Source organism: Dama dama, chromosome 10 (genome assembly GCF_033118175.1).
Source record: "Dama dama isolate Ldn47 chromosome 10, ASM3311817v1, whole genome shotgun sequence".
NCBI classification, from domain to species: domain Eukaryota; kingdom Metazoa; phylum Chordata; class Mammalia; order Artiodactyla; family Cervidae; genus Dama; species Dama dama.
In genome coordinates, this window is record NC_083690.1 from 25,192,154 (window position 1) to 25,215,520 (window position 23,367).

Below are 23,367 nucleotides of genomic sequence, written 5' to 3' on the forward strand. Positions count from 1 at the left end.
AATCAAAAAAGAAATCAAAATATGTATAGAAATGAATGAAAATGAAAACACAACAACCCAAAACCTATGGGACACTGTAAAAGCAGTGCTAAGGGGAAGGTTCATAGCATTACAGGCTTACCTCAAGAAACAAGAAAAAAGCCAAATAAATAACCTAACTCTACACCTAAAGCAATTAGAGAAGGAAGAAATGAAGAACCCCAGAGTTAGCAGAAGGAAAGAAATCTTAAAAACTAGGGCAGAAATAAATGCAAAAGAAACTAAAGAGACCATAGCAAAAATCAACAAAGCTAAAAGCTGGTTTTTTGAAAAAATAAACAAAATTGACAAACCACTAGCAAGACTCATTAAGAAATAAAGAGAGAAGAACCAAATTTACAAAATTAGAAATGAAAATGGAGAGATCACAACAGACAACACTGAAATACAAAGGATCATAAGAGACTACTACCAGCAGCTCTATGCCAATAAAATGGACAACTTGGATGAAATGGACAAATTCTTAGAAAAGTATAACCTTCCAAAACTGAACCAGGAAGAAATAGAAGATCTTAACAGACCCATCACAAGCAAGGAAATCGAAACTGTAATCAAAAATCTTCCAGCAAACAAAAGCCCAGGACCAGATGGCTTCACAGCTGAATTCTACCAAAACTTTAGAGAAGAGCTAACACCTATCTTACTCAAACTCTTCCAGAAAATTGCAGAGGAAGGTAAACTTCCAAACTCATTCTATGAGGCCACCATCACCCTAATTCCAAAACCAGACAAAGATGCCACAAAAAAAGAAAACTACAGGCCAATATCACTGATGAACATAGATGCAAAAATCCTTAACAAAATTCTAGCAAACAGAATCCAACAACATATTAAAAAAATCATACACCACGACCAAGTGGGCTTTATCCCAGGAATGCAAGGATTCTTTAATATCCACAAATCAATCAACGTAATACACCACATTAACAAATTGAAAGATAAAAACCATATGATTATCTCAATAGATGCAGAGAAAGCCTTTGACAAAATTCAACACCCATTTATGATTAAAACTCTCCAGAAAGCAGGAATAGAAGGAACATACCTCAACATAATAAAAGCTATATATGACAAACCCAGAGCAAGTATCACCCTCAATGGTGAAAAATTGAAAGCATTTCCCCTGAAATCAGGAACAAGACAAGGGTGCGCACTCTCACCACTACTATTCAACATAGTGTTGGAAGTTTTGGCCACAACAATCAGGGCAGAAAAAGCAGTAAAAGGAATCCAGATAGGAAAAGAAGAAGTGAAACTCTCGCTGTTTGCAGATGACATGATCCTCTACATAGAAAACCCTAAAGACTCTTCCAGAAAATTACTAGAGCTAATCAATGAATATAGTAAAGTTGCAGGATATAAAATTAACACACAGAAATCCCTTGCATTCCTATATACTAACAATGAAAAAACAGAAAGAGAAATTAAGGAAAAAATACCATTCACCATTGCAACAAAAAGAATAAGATACTTAGGACTATACCTACCTAAAGAAACAAAAGACCTATACATAGAAAACTATAAAACACTGATGAAAGAAATCAAAGAGGACACAAACAGATGGAGAAACATACCATGCTCATGGATTGGAAGAATCGATATTGTCAAAATGGCTATTCTACCCAAAGCAATCTATAGATTCAATGCAATCCCTATCAAGCTACCAACGGTATTTTTCACAGAACTAGAACAAATAATTTCACAATTTGTATGGAAATACAAAAAACCTCGAATAGCCAAAGTAATCTTGAGAAAGAAGAATGGAACTGGAGGAATCAACCTGCCTGACTTCAGACTATACTACAAAGCCACAGTCATCAAGACAGTATGGTACTGGCACAAAGACAGAAATATAGATCAATGGAACAGAATAGAAAGCCCAGAGATAAATCCACGAACCTATGGACACCTTATCTTTGACAAAGGAGGCAAGGATATACAATGGAAAAAAGACAACCTCTTTAACAAGTGGTGCTGGGAAAGCTGGTCAACCACTTGTAAAAGAATGAAACTAGAACACTTTCTAACATCATACACAAAAATAAACTCAAAATGGATTAAAGATCTAAATGTAAGACCAGAAACTATAAAACTCCTAGAGGAGAACATAGGCAAAACACTCGCCGACATGAATCACAGCAGGATCCTCTATGACCCACCTCCCAGAATATTGGAAATAAAAGCAAAACTAAACAAATGGGACCTAATGAAACTTAAAAGCTTTTGCACAACAAAGGAAACTATAAATAAGGTGAAAAGACAGCCCTCAGATTGGGAGAAAATAATAGCAAATGAAGAAACAGACAAAGGATTAATCTCAAAAATATACAAGCAACTCTTGAAGCTCAATTCCAGAAAAATAAATGACCCAATCAAAAAATGGGCCAAAGAACTAAACAGACATTTCTCCAAAGAAGACATACAGATGGCTAACAAACACATGAAAAGATGCTCAACATCACTCATTATTAGAGAAATGCAAATCAAAACCACAATGAGGTACCATTACACGCCAGTCAGGATGGCTGCTATCCAAAAGTCTACAAGCAATAAATGCTGGAGAGGGTGTGGAGAAAAGGGAACCCTCTTACACTGTTGGTGGGAATGCAAACTAGTACAGCCACTATAGAAAACAGTGTGGAGATTTCTTAAAAAAACTGGAAATAGAACTGCCATATGACCCAGCAATCCCACTTCTGGGCATACACACTGAGGAAACCAGATCTGAAAGAGACACGTGCACCCCAATGTTCATCGTAGCACTGTTTATAATAGCCAGGACATGGAAGCAACCTAGATGCCCATCAGCAGATGAATGGATAAGGAAGCTGTGGTACATATACACCATGGAATATTACTCAGCCGTTAAAAAGAATTCATTTGAACCAGTTCTAATGAGATGGATGAAACTGGAGCCCATTATACAGAGTGAAGTAAGCCAGAAAGATAAAGAACATTACAGCATACTAACACATATATATGGAATTTAGAAAGATGGTAACGACAACCCTATATGCAAAACAGAAAAAGAGACACAGAAGTACAGAACAGACTTTTGAACTCTGTGGGAGAAGGTGAGGGTGGGATGTTTCGAAAGAACAGCATGTATATTATCTATGGTGAAACAGATCACCAGCCCAGATGGGATGCATGAGACAAGTGCTCGGGCCTGGTGCACTGGGAAGACCCAGAGGAATCGGGTGGAGAGGGAGGTGGGAGGGGGGATCGGGATGGGGAATACGTGTAAATCTATGGCTGATTCATATCAATGTATGACAAAACCCACTGAAAAAAAATAAATAAATAAGTAAAAAATAAAATAAATATATTTTTAAAATCTTTTTTAAAAAACTATATTGCAGAAATTAAACTTTAAAAAACAAACCAACAAAATGATGTTGGAAACACTGGATAACTACATGCAAAAAAATGAAACTGGGTCCCTATCTTACTTCACTTGTAAAAATAACTCAATACATTAAAGACATAAGCATAAGGCCTGAGTCCTAGAAGAAATCTAGGAGCTTGATAAAACTCCTAGAAGGAAACAAAGAGGAACTTCTTGACATTGGTCTTGGCAATGATTTTTAAGATAGATTATCAAGAGCACAGCAACGAAAACCAAAATCAAGTGGGAATATATCAAACTACTAATAAAAAGCTTCTGCAGAGTGAAGGAAATCATCAACAAAATAAAAAGGCAACCTGCAGAATGGTAGAAAATAACTGCAAACCATATGTCATATGGGGCCCCCCGGTGGCTCAATGGTAAAGAACCCACCTGTCAATGTCAGAGACGCAGATTCCATCCCTGGGTTGGGAAGATCCCCTGGGAAAGGAAATGGCAACCCACTCTAGTGTTATTGTCTGGGGAGTCCCATGGACAGAGGAGGGAGTCTGCTGGTCTACAGTCCATGGGGGTCACAAAAGAGGTGGACAAGACTTAGCAAGTGAACAACAGCAGCAATATCAGATAAGGTGTTAACATTCACAATACATAAGAACTCATATAACCCAAAAACAACAACAACAAAACAATTCAATGAAAAAAACACAGAGGAACTAAACAGACACTTGTCCAAAAAAGACATCCAAGTTGCCAACAGATACATAAAAAGATGTCCAACATCACTAATCATCATGGAAATGCAAATCAAAATAACAAGCTATCACCTCACACCTGTTAGAACAGATATCATCAAGAAGACAAATGACAAGTATTGGCAAGAATGTGGAGATAAGGGAAACCTTGTGCACTGTTGGTAGGAATGTAAATTGATACAGCCATTACGGAAAATAGCATGGAGGTCCCTTAAGAAATTAGACATAGAGCTTCCATATGATCCAGCAATTCTACTTCTGGCTTTTTATCCAAAGGAAATGAAATCAGTATCTGAAAGAGACATCTGTCCCCCCATGTTCATTGCATTTATAATACCCAGGAAGTGAAAACAACCTAAGTGTCCATAAATGGATGAATAGATTAAGAAAATGGGATTTATGTTATGGATATATATATAAATAGTTGATATGTGATTTCTATAGATCATGTATCTAATGAGATATTTTTGTTTACTTATTTATTGCCTGTGCTGAGTCTTTGTTGCTGCATGGGCTTTCTCCAGCTGTGGCAACTGGGGGTTACTCTCTACTTGGGGTGCATGGGCTTCTCACTGTGGTCCCTTCTCTTGCTGCGGAGCATGGGCTCTAGGGCACACAAGCTTCAGTAATTGTGGCTCTTCATCTCTAGAGTGAAGGTTCATAGTTGTGGCGTAGGCACTTAGTTGCCCTGTGGCATGTAAAATTTTCCTGGACCAGGGATTGAACCTGTGTCTCCTGTATTGGTAGGCGGATTTTTAACCACTGGACCATGAGGGAAGTCCTAATGGGATATTATTAATCCTTAAAAAAAAAAAAAAGAAAGAAAGAAAGAAATCCTGCCATTGTGACAATATGAATAAACCTAGAGGACAATATGCTAAATGAAATAAACTAGACACAGAAAGTCAGCGCTTCATGATCTCACTTATATGTGGAAACTAAAAAAGTCAGACTCAGAAAAGCAGAGAGTAGAATGGTGGTTGCAGGATCTAGGAGGTGGCAGACATGGAGTGATGTTGGTCAAGGTTTACCAAGGTTTGGTTATGAAGAATGATTTCATTCTAGACAGCTGATATATACATGGCAGCTGCAGTTAATAGTGTTATATTGCATATTTGAAATTTGCTTAGAGAGTTAGTTACCTTATGTTCTCACCACAGACACTCACCTATGTGAGGTGATAGATATGTTAATTAGCTTAATTATGGTAACCATTTCACAGTGTGTACATATATCAAAACATCATGCTTTGCTGCCCTGCACAGACATAAAGAACAGACTTCAGGACACAGTGGGAGAAGGAGAGGGTGGGATGCTTTGAGAGAACAGCATTGAAACATATACATTACCATATGCAAGATAGATAGCCAGTGGGATTCTGATGTATGACACAGGAAACCCAAATCCAGTGCTCTGTGACAACCTGGAGAGATGGGGGGAGGGGGGAAGAAGATGGGAGGGGGGTTTAGGAGGGAGATGTATGCCTATGTATGCCTATGGCTGGTTCATATTAATGTATAGCAAAAGCCATCACAATATTGCAAAGTAATTTTCCTCTAGCTTAAATAAATTTTAAGAAATCATGCTGTACATCTTAAAATTATACAATTTTTATTTGTTAATTACCTCAATAAAGTTGGAAAAATTAAAATTTTAATTCTTTAAAAAATTGTGACATTAAAAAAAGAGCTGAAACTGTGAAACTCTTAGAAGAAAATATAGAAGTAATCATGGCTTTTTTTAGGCAACATTTTCCTAGGTGACAGCAAAATCACAGGTAATAAAAAGAATAAATTGGCCTACATTAAAATTAAACTTCTGTGCTGCAAATGATATGATCAAGAAGGTGAAAAGATAGACCACAAAATGGGAAAAAATATTTGAAATTTATACAGCTGATAAGGAACTTAAATCCAGAATATATAAAATATTCTTACAACTCAATTAATAAAAAGACCAATGACTCAGTTAAAGTTGGGCCAAAGATTTGAATAGCCACTTCTTCAGAGAAGATACACAAATGGCCAATAAGCACATGGAAAGATGCATAATGTCATCGGTCATCAGAAAAATGCAATTCAAAGCCACAGGATACCACTTCACAGGCACTAGGATGACTGTAACTAAAAAGATGGACAATAACAAGTGTCGCAAGGATACAGAGCTATCGGAACCCACATACACTGCTTGTAAAATGGTGTAGTGCTTGGAACAGCCTAGCAATTCCTCAAAACATTAAACATATACTTACTTTATGACCGAGCAATTCTACCCAAAAGTTTGAGAAATGAAATACACAAAGAATTGTACACTAACATTCAAGTTAACATATTACGGCATTATTCATAATAGTCAAAAGACAGAAACAACCAAAATGTCCATCAAATGATTAATGGGTAAAATAAAATTTGGTATATCCATGCAATGGAGAAATTATTTGCCAATAAAAAGAAATGAAGTAGTAACACATGTGACGACATTGATGACTCAGCACATTCAGTTCAGTTCAGTTCAGTTCAGTCACTCAGTCGTGTCCAACTCTTTGTGACCCCATGAATCGCAGCATGCCAGGCCTCCCTGTCCATCACCAACTCCTGGAGTTTACTCAAACTCACATCCATCGAGTCAGTGATGCCATCCAGCCATCTCATCCTCTGTCGTCCCCTTCTCCTCCTGCCCCCAATCCCTCCCAGCATCAAGGTCTTTTCCAATGAGTCAGCTCTTCGCATGAGGTGGCCAAAGTATTGGAGTTTCATTAGGACAAGTGAAAGAAGCCGAAAATAAAAGATTACTATTTTGTATAATTCCTTTTTTATTAAATTTCCAAAATAGGCAAATTATATACACAGAAACTAGATTAATAGTTGCCTAGGGCTGAAAGAAGGGCAAGGGAGGCGTGGGATGGGCCCTGACTACTAGTAGGTATGAGGCATATTTTAGAGGAGATGAAAATCTCCTATCATTACAGTGGTTGCACAACCCTATGAATATACTAAAGAACTTTCCATCATTCACTTTACATGGGTGAATTTTACAATATATAAATTACTTCTTCATAAAATGTTTTTTAAGAAATGTTAAAACCCCATTCCCAGACCCAATTAAGCCCTAGCCAGTTTAGACATAGGAATCTTGGTTCTCTGTCCTAGGTAACTAAGTCTTTGCAGACTAAGATGAAAAGTTAGAGTGTAAAGATGTGAGATCTCACTACCCCATCAAGCAACCCTTGTAATAGCTTCAGTTTCCTCATCTGATTGGCTGATCCTATCTTGATGTATTGTTGGGAAACAACCTGTGTATGAAATGCTCAGTGCCAAGCACAGAACAGAGCACATCTTAGCAGATAATCAGTATCATGATTACCAGTGCACTCAAAGTATTGTTGTAAAGATTAAAGGAAGCAATGCCACTCACCTGCTAAGGATTTGTTTTGTGATGACTCAAGGGGGGAGGGGTTTAAACACCTGCATCGGCCTGCTCAGTGGCTCCTGGGGACTTTGCCTCCAATGACACCTCACTGACCTCCTCGACCTCCATGGTAGAATAATTCTGGTCATCTGGGCCTGAAAAGCCAGGCCTGAGCCATAATGGCCTCCAAATGCCACGCCACCACCCTCCTGAGCTGTGCCTGCCTGCAGTGCCAGGGCACCTTGGTGCAGCCATCAGGGTTTGCATCCCGCAGAAGCACCCAACAGTGGATGTCACCCTGCTACCTGCTGGAGCGAGTGTGTCAAGGACCTGCATGACACACACCTTGGCCTCTTCCCCAGGTCCATCAACTCCAAGACCAAGGGGGCCACTGGCAGCTTCAAATTACTTCCTGAGCACAGAGGGAAAATGCAGCCCAAGAAGATGCCCACTCTGATGACTCCCAGGAGACTCAGTGAAGCTGAGAAGAGCCCCAAGAAAACAAGTGAGGCCAAGAAGGACCGTTCCAACCAGTGAGGTTAAAAGGTGACCCAGGAAGCCAGGAGAGGTGAGGGCACTTTCTTCCAAACCAAGTTTGCCCAAGGAGAAGGCCCCCAGGAAAGGCAGCCAGATCAAAGACCAGGTAAGGTCAGGAAGGCCTCCCCACAGCCTGAGGACCCTCCCAGTGCCAACAACCTGGCAGGAAGTCAAGGGTCGAAGGCAGAAGGAGTAGCCAAGATGCCAAGGCCCACAGAACAACAAAAGCTGAGAGTCAGAGTTCAAAACTCATGGTCACCCAGGGCAATGGTGTTGCTTCTCCAGACAAAAGAGAGGGAAACCAAGGTTCCTGAAGAGGTCACTGTCCAGGCAGTAGAGGAGGGGCTGAGAGCCAAGCCCACTGCTCCTTATAAAGGCAGCGGGTCTAAGTCAATGTTTGCATCACTGGCCAGGAAGACAGAGACCTTCAAGGATTCAAGAAGACCTGGAATGCCCAGCAAAACTTCATCATCCAATGTGTCCAGTAAGAGCTGAAAGCCAAGAGCTAGAGGCCAGGGTGGAGAGTGGTTGAGATTCTGCTCAAATTTTTATTCTCTAACAAAATATCATTCTACTTATTTTATTTTACCTATATATCAGTTAAGGCTTCATTCCCCCAACAAACAAACATGGTGCTTAAGATACACCTTATGAATGAATGAATGAGTGAATGAACTAATGAATGAAGAACAGGCTATTCAGAGCAGCTTGATTCCTCTTGAAAACAGGTCTTATGTATCAAAATGCTGAACAACATGAAAAATAACTCCTGAAAAAGGAAACCCTAGAGAGAGAGATATTTTAAGTTTCGAGATTCTGTCTTATAGAAATGAATAGGAATCCACCCCATGTCTATTTCCAAAACAAAAGCGTGGTTCTGCTTCACCATAAGCTTTTCCCACATGATATGATAGAGCTACTAGAAGTGCCAACATGTAGGAAAAAAAAATAATGAGACAAGAATTGGAAAATAGTGAATGCCTACAGGAGTCAAGAGCAGAGAAGCAGGTCAGATGCACCAGAGAGAAGAGTGGTGAGACTTGGAGCCAAATGGGCATGTGTCCCAAGTAAAGGACTAGCTGTCATTCTTGTAGACCCAGTCACTGCTTCCATAAGGAACTGGGGACTCAGCAGTGCCAGATTCTAAATGTGAGCAAATGAGTGAGTGCAAATTGTTAAGCCCTGTCTGACTCTGCGACCCCATTGATTATAGCCCACCAGGCTCCTCTCCATGGGAGAGAATACTGGAGTGGGTTGCCGTTCCTTTCTCCAGGGGATCTTCCCAACCCAGCAATCAAACCCGGGTCTTCTATATTGCAGGCAGATTCTTTCCCTCCTGAGCCACCAGGGAAGCCCAGATTTAAATGTAGATTTTTCCAAATCTTAGATTAGTCAACAGGGTACATCCCGTGAGATTCTATCTACATGAAGTCAAGAAAGCAGAACCTTTCAGAGAGTGAGCAGAGGAAGTGCGAGGCGCTGGTCCTGTCCTGTTTCTTCCTCGGGGCTGGTTGCACCATTGAGCTCACTTTGTGTGATCCCACGGAGCTGGACCCCTGTGATATGTTCCCCTTTCTGTATCTGTCTTATAATTTCAAGGAAGTTTCGCTTTTTTTAATCATGGAAACAGAAAGTCAGACTCTTCATCAGATACATACAACTCTTAGGTCACCAGTTGGCCAGTGTGAGGCATCTGCTGTAAGCCTTTGATGACTCATTCTTGCCATTGAGCTGTCTGGGACTGCAAGTTTGCTCTTTTGCATGCTAGGTCCTCCTAGGAGTTATACCCAGGGTAGGGAGGTAATGTCACAGGGCATGTAATGTGGGTTTGTGTACAATGGAAAGATTGCTGCTCCTGCCTGGAGGTGGTGAGCGCCCCTTCTCTGCAGAAATTAGGGCAGAGGCAGAACAACTGTTGGTCTGGGATTCTGCAGAGGACCTGGGGGAAGGGGCTGAATAAAGTGATCACTGAAGCTCCTTCCAGTCCTGAGAGCCAGAGAATCCAAGATCATTTATTCAATCATCCATTCAACAGTGATAATACTGAATATCTCTTCTGTGTCAGGCACATGCCTGGCACTGGGGATTTGGGGTTGAATAAAAGGGTTCAGGTCCCTCCATTGAAAGACTTTGCAAACCACTGAGATGGTGGCGGAGGGGCTGCAGGGCCCTTGGGGAAGCATTAAGTCAATTCAGAGGAGAGGAGAATGGTGATGGGTGATGAGGGGTCTCTGCTTTTATTAGGGGCCTGTCTTATTGTAGATGGAGAGAAAGACCCTCCTGAGGGACTCATATCTCAGCTGAGACATGAATGATGAGCATGAACTAGCCAGACAAAGAGAGTAGGGGCTGACGGGAGAAGAGAAACAGAAGCCCATTGAAAGAAATGGGGAAAGTTCAACCTAGCTGAAATGCAGGCTCGTGGAGGGCAAGTGTGGTCCTGGTGTCTGGCTGCACCTTTATTTCCACGATTCCAAGAATGTAAAATTCTGAGACTCTGTAATTCTGGGCATCTATGATTCAACAAGCTCTCCATTATTAAGATTTCTCCTAAATGAGTTGCCGAGATTCTGTGAATACACTTTTCTAAGTCTCTGACTTGCAGGCACAATGAGTCTGCCTCCTACTTTTACTGCAGCCTGACCCTGCCTTGGATTATTTCTCTGTTAGTGCAGACAAAGCTAAAGAGAAGTAGTTGGGAAGAAGAAGCTCATTCGCATTTACTCTGCAATCTGCCTCCCAATTAGACCCTGTTCTGCTCTGCTTTGGGGAAAGAGACAAAAGAAAATGCAGACAGGGGCCTTGCTTATACTAATAAGTGATCTCCGTGGGCAGAGTTAATGCCAAGCCCCGTTCGGCCACTAGGCCATCACCAGCATGGGGTGAACACACAGACTAATTTATGTGGAATAAAAACACGTTTTTACATGGTGTCCTGACACCAAGACAGGCGTTTCCTCCCCGCAAAACAAGCCCAATTATCATGGTATGCTCTGTGGCCTTTTCTGCTCTGAGAAAGGGTTGTAAAATCTCTTAACACTTTAGAGTTCTGAGAAGAAAGGGTGAAAAGAAGAATGGTACAAATGGGGCATTGCCAGGGAGGAGATAGGTGAATCGGGAGATACGGATGTGTCAACTTAATGCCAAGAGCTTGGGCATCAGAGTCAGAGTGGTTGTTTTTTTTTTTTTCCTGAATTATTAATTTAACTTTATTGAGGTAAAGTTGGTTTACAAAACTGTACTTGTTTCAAGTATACAACATAGTGATTCAGCATTATTCCAGACTGGTGGTAGTTTAGTCACTTAGTCGTGTCCGACTCTTGCGATCCCATGGACTATAGCCATCCAGGCTCCTCTGTCCATGGGATTCTCCAGGCAAGAATACTGGAGTAGGTTGCCATTTCCTTCTCCAGGGGATCTTCCCAACCCAGGAATCGAACCCGGGTCTCCTGCATTGCAGGCAGATGATTTACTAACTGAGCTATGAGGGAAGCCCTTATTCCAGATTATTACTCCATTAAAAGTTACTACAAGATAATGACTATAATTCCCTGTTACACAATATATCCTTGTTGCTTATCTATTTTATAATAGATAATAGTTTATATCTGTTAATCCCATAGCCCTAACTTGCCCTTCCCCTCTTCACTCTTTCCTCTCCACTAGCTTCTTTTCTACATCTGTGAGTCTATTTCTTTCTACTTTGCATATGCATTCTTTTGTATTATTTTTAAAACTCCACCTACAAGTGGTATCAGACAGTATTTGTCTTTTTCAGTCTGACGTGCTGGGTATACATGTGGGAAAAAACCAAAAATGCTAATTTGAAAAGATACACGCAAAAAAAAAAAAGAAAAGATACACGCACCCTAATGTTCACAGCAGAACTATTTACAGTAGCCAAGCTATGAAAGGAACCCAAGTGCCCATCAACAGATGAATGGATAAAGAAGATGTGGTACATATATATAATGGAATATTACTCAGCCATAAGAATAACACAATTGTGTCATTTACAGCAACATGAATGGACCTAGAGAATATTGTGCTTTGTGACCTTAAGTCAGGCTATCACCAGAGTGTTTGACCCAGAAACCTACTCTCCCAGTCTCTGCCTTGGGGGCCCCACCAGTAAAATGTCTGCAGTCTACTTCAGAGGACTGCTGGGCCAGTCAAATGAGTTAACACAAGTGAAGTGTTTGGGCTGGTGGCTGACACACGGTTTTAGCTACTTTAATTAAATAGAAGCCAGAGACTGTTGCATTATAGATGCTGTATTAATTGTAAGGGACTCATCCAATGAAAAATGCATATCAATTAAAATGTCTTATGCAGGTAATGAGTTAAACAGAGAAGATTGGCCTTGCTGAGGTGTAAAGGATAAATTGTTGAGGAAAAGAGTACAAGAGCACTGTGTGCTGAGGAAATGGCAAGTCATTTACTACCAAAAAAGCATAAGTTCCATGAGATCTGAAGAATAGCAAAGAACAGTCAATGAAAGAGGAAATGGCGGTCATGAGTGTCTTTGCCAATACGAGCTGCTGTAATAAAGTACCAAAGACTGGTGACTCATAAAAGACAACAATTTACTTCTCACAGTTCTGGAGGCTGGAAGTCCAAGATCAGGGTGTCAGAAAGGCCAGATTCTGGTGAGAAACTTCTTCCCACCTGTAGACTGCTGTCTTCTCATTGTGTCCACATAAGTGCCTGAGTGAGAGCAAGACAGCTCCCTGGAGTCCCTTTTATAAGGATACTAGTCCCATCCAGGGGGACTCCACCTTCATGACCTAATCACGTCCTAAGGCCCACCTCAAATGCCATAACTTTGGGAATAAGTTTCAACAGAGGAATTTTGAGAGGACACATTCAGTCCATTGCAATGAAAATCACCAAAGATTTTTTTGAACAAAGTAAGTCATTAATTATACTTTTGATCCAACTGTCAGAAACACAATTCAAACTGGCTTAAGCAAAATGTATAAGAACTTTCTGTGGTAAAGCTAATCCTAGACTAGATTAGATTTAGATTCGCTCCAGGCTAGCTAAACTAGTCAGACCATTCATAGAATCAAACTGAAGTGATTTCCTCAGGACATGATTCCCTCCATCCTTAAAGTCTGCTTTATACTAAGTTGGTTTCATTTAGCCCCAGGTGTTCCCCAGTGGTGACAGAGACAGCCATTAATAGCTCCAGTTTTACAGCCAATCAGGAAAGTCATGCTAAAGGAGGGACCATTTCAGGGCCCACTCTCATTGGTCGACTATGAGTCAGATGGCCATCCCTGAACCAGTCACTGATGCTGAGGTGGGAAGCTTTGATCTGTGATTGGTCAGACCTGGTCACATGCCTATTGTTGTGGGGTGGGGTGATGCAATATGGCTTAAAGAGCAGGAAAGGGATACTTCCCCATAGGAAAATCAGAGGTATGGGTGTGTGTATGTGTGCCTGTGCTTTATAGTCTTATGTTGTTTACTTTGTTGTGGTTGTGGTTGTATCATTTTACCAAAAGAAAAAGAGTGGATTCTAGGCAAGCAAAAATAATACATGTCCACAGTATAATGTGTTTGTTTATATGTACTTTTGAAAGTAATGTGGATTTGTGTGAATGAAGAGTAGAGCAGGGTTGTCAAATGTGTAACAACCTGGTTATCACTGCCCCTTCCTACACGCATGTCAGATGTGACTAATTCATTGCTAGTCCATCCAGACTTCTTTTCTATTGATTCTACATGAGTTGAAATCTGTCAGTCTGAGTGAGAACTATTTGCCACCCCTGGATTGGAGGCAAGGAGTCCAGTTTTTTCTCTCTCTCTTAGATACCATACCTCTGATCTTTTTCAGCTAGAAAGAGATTGATGAAGTTGGGGCTGGACGATTTCTCATATCTCCAAGGGAAGAAATGAGTCCAGGGCTTACAGAGCTGGAGTTTGAACTGAGGTGTCCTGAGAGCCAGCTAGAAGAGTATTCTCTGAGAATTAAGAGCCCAGGACTCAGATTGCTGTGTTTACATTGCATCTTTGCTACCTACTAGCCCTGTGATCTTTGGTTAATTGCTTCACCTCTGTGAGTTAGCTTCTTCTGTGAAATGTAAATAACAACTCCCCCAGGGTCCCTGGGATGATGGAAACAGCAATACAGGCAAAGCAGTAGCCCAATCCATACTTAGCACTCAAAAAATGGAAGTTATCTTTGTAATCATGGTTAATACACCTTTCTGCTGTTTCCCAGCTTCCAGGCTCTTAGCTTTTTTTTTTTTTTTTTTTTTTTAATTCAGTCAAGGAAAGAAGTGAGAAAATTAAGATAACCAAGTGGTTTAGTGACAACGTTATGTAAACCTGTCTCCCTGTGGATCCGTCCAAGCTGTGTAGAGAACAGCATTTGAATTTCCAAAAGTAACTTAGTAAACTCTCTTATCATGGTAGAATGAGGAGCCTGGTTAATCAAATATAGAGAAATCAGAGTTAATCAAACAAGGAGTGACTGTGTTGATGGAGTTGGAATTAGCCTTACTAAAAGAATTAAGACATAGCAGAAATGCAGCCAAAGATGCCTCGAGGGCTCCCCACTGCCCGAAAGCGCAAACACCTCAGAACCTGACTCCCAGTGATGTTTGACCACTAGGGCCCCAGGTGGCCTCCACTCCTGCCCTCATGATGGAGCCTCAGGTGCCTGCATGGAGCTCCATGGCATTGCTTGGGTCATGCCACCCCTCTTGAAGACCTCCATCACATCACGCTGCCTTTCTGCACTTCTGTGTCTCCCTCTATGGGCAGAATGAATGCTTGGATTTCATCACGGGAATGTTGGGAGCTTGAAGAAGGGCCATGTGTGTAAATGTGCCAGGAAGATGCCTACCAGCTGTGGGTGCTTATAAAGCTTCAGCTGAGCCTGGATGTGGGTACCTAGAAACCCTCTGATCCAAAAGTGATGATGATAGAAGATCAATGGCCCCCAGATCAGGAAGGACATGGGAAGTGTGCTCAGTCATCAAAGAAAACCATAGAAATTCTATTACAGTTAAAATCCTTTCTCTGGACCTCACTGCTGGCAATAACAGACTTCTGAGGATATACAGTAATAAAGCCTGATCATAGTAATCTTCAATCCAATTCAGTTCAGTCAGTCAGTCGTGTCCAACTCTTTGCGACCCCATGAATCGCAGCATGCCAGGCCTCCATGTCCATCACCAACTCCTGGAGTTTACTCAAACTCATGTCCATCAAGTCGGTGATGCCATCCAGCCATCTCATCCTCTGTCATCCCCTTCTCCTAATGAGGGATCGCCAATCCCTCCCAGCATCAGGGTCTTTTCCAATGAGTCAAATCTTTGCATGAGGTGGCCAATGTATTGGAGTTTCAGCTTCAGCATCAGTCCTTCCAATGAACACCCAGGACTGATCTCCTTTAGGATGGATTGGTTGGATCTCCTTGCAGTCCAAGGGACTCTCAAAAGTCTTCTCCAACACCACAGTTCAAAAGCATCAATTCTTTGGTGCTCAGCTTTCTTCATAGTCCAACTCTCACATCCATACATGACCACTGGAAAAACCATAGTCTTGACTAGATGGACCTTTGTTGGCAAAGTAATGTCTGCTTTTCTAGTAATCTTAGGAGATTCTATTCTACAGGATCTACCTGGGCCCTGTACATTTAGATTGAGGACCTAAAGACTGACAAATAAAGAGGCAAATTCTACAGGTATACAATGACCTTTAGAACTTCTTGCCAACCCCTGTTCCCACTAGGATTTTCGCAATGACCTTAGGCCCAATTGCTTGGATGCCTAAAGTGAAAGTGTTAGTCTCTAAGCTGTATCTGACTCTTTTCGACCCCATGGACTATGTCTGCCCATGGAACTCTCCAGGCAAGAATACTGGAGTGAGTAGCTATTCCCTTCTCCAGATGCTCTTCCCAACCCAGGGATCAAACTCAAGGCTCGTGCATTGCAGGCAGATTCTTTACCATTTGAGCCACCAATTGCTTGGATGCCTAGGAACATTAGAATTTGCACTTTCTTTTGCTGCTTCTATTTATCTAGTTTTAGAACCTTGTGCTAACGCCCCATACCTTTCTTTCTAAAGCCTTTTAGGACCCTTCTAAGAACCCATATTCCCTGCAAGAATCTTTAGAAGTTTAGGTACCAATCAGATGCCTGGAGATGTTGTTTGCTGTGACTTCCTAAAGCTCTTGGCTCTAGCAAGAATGAGCTATTTATGAGCACTGACTCTGGAGCCAGACTGCCATTTGCTAGCTGTGTGACATCAGAGCAAGTCTTTTAACTTCTCTGTGGCTCTGTGGCTCCACCTGTTAAATAGGAATAACAGTGGCATATATCATGTATGGTTTGGGGAAGATTAAAGGCGATAACCCACATAAAGTGCTTCCCCACTGTGTCCCATAAATATTAGTAGTTATTGCACTCTGAAAGCAATGGGGTATTTTGTCAGCCCAGGATTGCATGAGTACTCTGGTGCGGGGTTCCCTGGGCTTATGAGGGTCTGTCAAAGCCTGTCGCCAGCTCAGGGTGAGGCTGGAGGGGAAGGACTTGCCTGTGTTTCCAGCCCGCCCTTTATGTTCTTCATTCCCCAGGGCCCTCTGGTAACCATGGCAACCCAGCTTACAGGTTGCCAAGTTCAAAACAATATATTTTCAAGCAAGAAGTTTTGCTGACATCATCCATCCTGATGAGAAGACAATGAAGACTTTTGGGTCCTCGCTGGTACCTGTGCTAACCCGAAGACATGAGAGCCTTTGTGCCATCTTTTTCACATGTCCACGTAAAAATAGAGCTATTATTACTAACTGACCAGCATAATAAACAGAACTGACCATAATGATAACCTTGATCATCCCTTACTAAGTGAACTGAGCCTGATCTTTGGGGTCTCATGAACTAAGACCCACTTTTGAGGCAGTTATTTACTGTGTGACCTTCAGCAGGTAACTTAACTTCTCTGTGCTTCTGTTTCTTCAACAGTAAAATGGGATTGGCCTTGATAGGGACAGTGTAAAGGGACAAGGTTTTTCCACTAGTCATGTCCAGAGGTAAGAGCTGGACCATAAAGAAGGCTCAGCACCAGAGAATTGATGCTTTCAAACTGTGGTGCTGGAGAAGACTCTTGACAGTCCCTTGGACAGCAAGGAGATCAAACCAGTCAATCCTAAAGGAAATCAATCCTGAATATTCTTTGGAAGGATTGATGCTGAAGCTGAAGCTCCAATCCTTTAGCCACCTGATGCAAACAGCCAACTCATTGGAAAAGACCCAGATGCTGGGAAAGACAGAGGGCAGGAGGAGAAGGGGACAACAGAGGATGAGATGGTTGGATGACATCACTGACTCAATGGACATGAGTTTGAGCAAACTCTGGGAGATAGTGAAGGACAGGGAAGTCTGGTGTGCTGTAGTCCGTGGGGTCCCTAAGATTTGGACATGACTTAGCAACTGAACAGAAAGGGACAAAGTAGGTGATTTAATAGTTAAACCCACTTAGGGATTGTAAGAATATGGGAGACCCCTGAAGTTAATGATTACTCAATAGAACAGGTTTGCTTAACCACAAAACTAAGCAGGCTTCCTTAGCAACAAAACCATGCAAGAGAAGCACAAGACATCCCCCCAAAACAATAAAATAGAGGTGGCATGAGATCTGTATCCTGCCCAGTGAACTTAGTAAGTTAATGACCCCAACACATGCTCTCTGCACTTATACAGAATAATCTGTGGAACTAGCTTGACCACACAGGGACAAGGAAATACTCCCCTGCCTAACCTAGAGGAGGAGCTGATGATGGAAGCATGATGTCTACTCAAGAAAAAGGAACCCCCCCCCCCCCCGGCCAACCCCCGATACTTTTCCTTTGATTATAAAGCTGTAGCCCAGTAAGGTCTCAGGGTATGGCATCTCTCGCCCTCTCACTTGTAAACCTCACAAGTGTCCTATTCTGAATCACTTCTTATCTTTCACTTTGCCTCTCGCTGAAAACTTTTTTGTGCTGAGATATAAAGCACTGTGGTAGCAGGAGCTCTTCAGAGCCACCCACAACAGCACCCAATGGTTTCAGCCTAATGCGTCTCCAATGGTTCTTATGAAAAGTACACGTGGTCGTGTATGTCAAGGCCCACAGCACAGTGCTTGGCACACAGTAATACCTACCACGACTGTGCACTGTGGCTCTTGTTATCCGCTCGTGCAACTCACTCGAGCACCCCCGACTCTCTGCTTCTGCCTTCTCTGAGTCTTCTGCCAAGACCATCCTTCATGTCAAGCCTCGAATCCCCACCTAATGAAAACACACTGGATTTCCCCCTTAAAACAATGGCACAAAGGTTCATTTGCAGAGATCTTAATCAAAACAGAATTTATAATGACAAAAATTGCAAGCAATGTAAATATCCGACAATAGAAGATTGATTAAAGGGAGGAAGATAATTCATACAGTAGAATGTGATTCACCTGTTTAAAATGATAATGCACATCTGCATTTATTAATACAGAATGGATTACTCTATTACAAAATAAAAAGTAGATCATGAAAGAATATCCATAGGATGACCATGTTTTAGAGATAGGTAGGTTGATAGGTAGGCAGATAGACATCAAAATAGTAATAGTTGTTGGCTAACTTTCTGTTGTTCAGTTTTCTTTGTGCCTTTTATAATTTTTACCCACAAATGTGCATGCCGTGTGCAATAAAATATCTCTAATACAACCCTGAAGTTAATACTAATATGTTAATATTCATTTTCCAAGGTACAAGTCAAATTCCACTTCTACCACAGGCTTTCCTGGATATCTCTGGCTCACAGAGAATTTCCTTTTTCCTTCTCCGGAGTCCATGCAGTCCTTTGTGCATCTCTGAAGACATTTATCCCATCTTACTCTGCCTTATGCCCTCTGCCTGCTCAAGCCAATATTCCTAGGGAGCAAAGGTAGACTTTCTTAGTCCCTGTAGGCACCAGTCAGGGAAGGCATGGTTGAATGAGTGAATGAATGAATGCATCCTTCACTCTTCAAAATTCTGGTATGATGTGCTCTCCTTTGGGAGCCTTTTCTAGACTCCTTCCCTCTTTTCTCAATGCTTTGAGTGCTGTCTCCTCTAGAACTGGCCAGCCTGAGCGCTCCTTCCTATTCTAACTCTCTCCTGTTGGATATTAAGGACAGAAACAAGGGGGCCCAGGTGGGAGTGAACTGAACACAGTCATGATTCCAAGGGTGTCAGCAACAGCCCAGGCAGTGGGGAAGGGCTTTCCAGGAAGGGAGATACTGTACGTGATGTTTACCGTGACTCTTGGAAGCAGAGCAAAAGAAGGTGGTGTGGATCCAGGAGCTTCTGGGCTCTATATTCACATTCTCCAAAAGGGCTTGCAGTTTTGATCATTTCTTTTTAATTTTTTTATTTTTGGCTGCACTGGGTCTTCATCGCTGCACACAGGCTTTTTCTAGTTGAGGCAAGTGGGGGTTACTCTCTGGTTGTAGTGGCTTCTCCTTTCAGTGGCATCTCTTGTTCCTGAGCATGGGTTCTAGGGCATGTGAGCTTCAGTAGCTGCAGTCCATGGGCTTAGCTGTCCTGAGGCATGTGGGATCTTCCTGGACCAGGGATCGAACCAGTGCTACCTTCATTGGTAGTCAGATTCTTAACCACCAGATCACCAGGGAAGTCTCCAATAATTACTTTAAATGCAATATGATGGCATGCTTGTTTAGTGCTACCAAAATTTCATGTTCTCCCTGTATTTGCCAGCCTCACGTGTCATTAGGTTAGGGCCATGTGGCCAATGGACTGAAAGAAAAAACAAGGTAAGTGTCTTCTGGCCTGTAGCCTTTAAGAACTTGTGTGGCACTTCCTCCAATCCTCTCTTCTCCACCTGCAACTTGAAGGCCTTGTGCTCCCAGTTGCCCAGGCACATGATATAAAGAGCTGCCTGACCACCACTGAACTTTGCATGACCAATTTAATGACCTTTTCTGTGTTAAGCCAACTGAGATGCTAGGTTCGCACAGCCTAGCCCATTCTGACTAACCCAGCACACGCACTTTATTCAGCCCCTGTTCCTTTTCAATACTCTTCACAAGAAGGTGACCCTGCCTTTTATAACATTAAATTTTTTTTCAATCTCACTTACACAATGATAGTGGGGTTTCACTCCACTGATGGATACAATAAATAAATATTTGTGTGTAAAAATGGAAAAAGAAAGAAAAGTCTTCATATCTCCTGGCCAACCCAGCAGCTGCCTCTAAAAAGCAGGAGAGTCTGGCTCTTAATTAGGCATTTTTCCCTGTCCTTGAGCTTAGCAAAAGGGGATCCATCCAAACTGAATCCATCACCTTCCAACGATTTCCTCTCGTGCAGGGACAACAGCATCAATTAGGCCCCAGGATGGATGCTGGTAAAACTTCGCTCCAACAAGCCTTGCTTCTCAACCTGTCTTACTTCTAATTGTCCATTTATTTCTCTCACAAACAATGTCAATAGCCCAGATGCAGCTTTTGTGAAGCAATGTCTGCTCCCCAGGGAAGAGGGCTGTGGGAAGCAGCTGAGTGTGGCGTGAAGGTTTCCATGGAAATTATGCACCAACCACCAGAAGGCTCTGCCCGGTGAAATCCCTCGTTAGCCACCAGCCAGCTAATTAGAGGAGGCCTTTAGCACTTGCTCGCATTCTGGAACATTTGTTCCTGGTGGGTTAGGAATGGACACTCAAGGCTTTGGGCAGTCTCTTCAGCCCCAAGTCCCCGGGAAAGTCACAGGCACGAAGAGAGAGTAATTTATTCCAGTGGCCTGTGGAGCAGCAGACAGCTGACAGCCTTTTCTTGGCATCTGGCAAACACCAAGATGAGTTCATGGCAACCAGCCCAGGACAGAGGAGCAGGGACCATTAAGGGAGGAAGGGATCCTAACTTTTCTTTCTGGGGAAGACCCAGAGAGTCACCAAGGGCACAGGGGACAAAACACTGCCTTTGAGAAGAGTGTGGTGGGGGTGTGAACAGGGAAACACGCTGGGGCCAGGTGGGCCACACAGGGCACCGCGCTCTGAAGGACTCCAGCCTTGGTTAAGTGCTCTGCTGTTGCTATCTTAAAATGTTTAAAGATTTTTTTTTTTTAATTTTTTTTGTTTTTTACTTTTTCCACTGTTGTGTTGTTTTCTGCCATTACAACAACGTGAATCAGCCGTAATTATATGTATATCCCCTCTCTTTGGAGCCTCCCTCCCCTTCCCCCATCCCACCCATCTGGGTCATCACAGAGTGCCAGGCTGAGCTCCCTGTCTTATACAGAAACTTCTCACCAGCTGCCCACTTTACGCATGGTAGTGTATATGTGCTGATGCTACTTTCTCCATTCATCCCACTTTCTCCTTCCCCAACTACATCCACAAGTCCATTTTTTACTTCTGCGTGTCCATTCCTTCCCTGCAAACAGGTCCATCAACACCATATTCCTACATTCCGTATATATCAAGCCCAGCATTCTCATTTCTCACTGAGCCCTACAATATTATATAGCTGGTCCCAGGTGCTCAGGTGGACAGGTTTTCTAAGCAGGTAAACCAAGGCAACAACTGTGGACGTGGAGAGAGCCTCTATGCACCCAATTACCCAGGACCCCCCTGGGCCACCAGATACTGGATCCACAAAACACTGTATTGAATCTCAGCCAAGTATGGACACTAAGAGCTCTGACTCTACAGTAGAAAAGACATGGGTCCAAGATCCAGCTTTGCCAGGCATTCCCCACATGTTCTTGGGTAAGTGACCCAACCCCTCTGCACCCCAGGTTCTCCTCTACAACATGAAGATGCTAGTTGGTAGTTATTTCATAGGGTTATAGAAAAGACTGGCACAAAATTGTTGCTTAATAAATGTTCCCCAATACCCTGCATACCATCACTGATACTTTTATAATGATCATATTTTCATCTTCCTATTATTTCAAAGCCCCTCACTAAGTCTCCTGAGGACCCCCTGAGATATTCACTCTGCCTGAGAGCTAGTCTCTTTGGATCGATATCCTGCAGAAGGACAACAGAGGCCAAAGTACTAATCCTTTCCTTCTCAAGTCTTCTCTGCTCCAATGCCTTTAGAAAGAAAGGAAGTGAAGTCACTCAGTCGTGTCTGACTCTTTGCGACCCCATGGACTGTAGCCTACCATGCTCCTCCGTCCATGGGATTTTCCAGGCAAGAGTACTGGAGTGGGTGGCCATTCCCTTCTCCAGAGGATCTTCCCGACCCAGGGATTGAACTTGAGTCTCCCGCATTGTAGGTAGACACTTTACCGTCTGAGCCACCAGGGAATGCCTTTCCCCTTATGTAAATCTGCTCCACCCCTCTCACCCCCCACCCCGGGGCTAGCAATTAGCCCCACCTTTAAACTTTCAGAATTAATTTTCACCCTGTAATTATACTAAGGAACCCACCCTAGGAGACAGTGGCTTGCCCAAGTTCAACAGAACCACAATCTCATCTTAGCCTTTCAATGTTTTCCACCCCTTTCCAAGATTGTGTATTTGACTGGGTAACATTGCTTCATTTCTGCCAGCCTCCAAAAAGTACTCCACTGTGCTTTAAATTTACAGAGTCTTCTCTTTCCTTATAAATTCACTCGAATCCCCCAGGATATAGTTATCTCCAGGAAAATCAAGCACCTTTTGATTGGGGGCTGGTCAGAGTGAGATCCCGGGCTCAATGCATCAGTGGGCAGAAGGAGCTGCTTATCTTAAGCAGTGGCAGCAAACCAGGTGGGAGTCTAATTGGCAAACAAAGGGAGAAGAGGCTATTAGAGCATGACCTGAACTTGGCTAGTCCTGCCGGGAAAGGGCAGCTGCACTGTGCTTGGTCATTTCAGTCGTGTCCGACTCTCTGCAACCCCATGGACTGTAGCACCCCAGGCTCCTCTGTCCATGGGATTTCCCAGGCAAGAATTCTGGAGTGGGTTGCCATTTCCTACCCCAGGGGATCTTCCCGACCCAGGGATGGAACCCACATCTCTTATGTCTCCTGCATTGGTAGGTGCTCCTGGGAAGCAGCTGAGGAAGGGCAATCCCATCCAGAGGTTAGGAAAAGCAGACGAGGAAGAAGCACGTGGCTCCTGAGAAACGACAGTTGGTGTGCCCGGTTCTCAGAACGCAGGCTCTGGCATCAAAGGGAATTGGGTGTAAACCCCTCCTCTGCTATTTACTAGCTGTGTGATTTTGAGCTGGTTATTCTCCCTCTCTGAACATTTCTCTGTGTGTAAAATGGGCGTAATAATGTGTGCCTTTCAGGGTTGTTGAAGTGGTT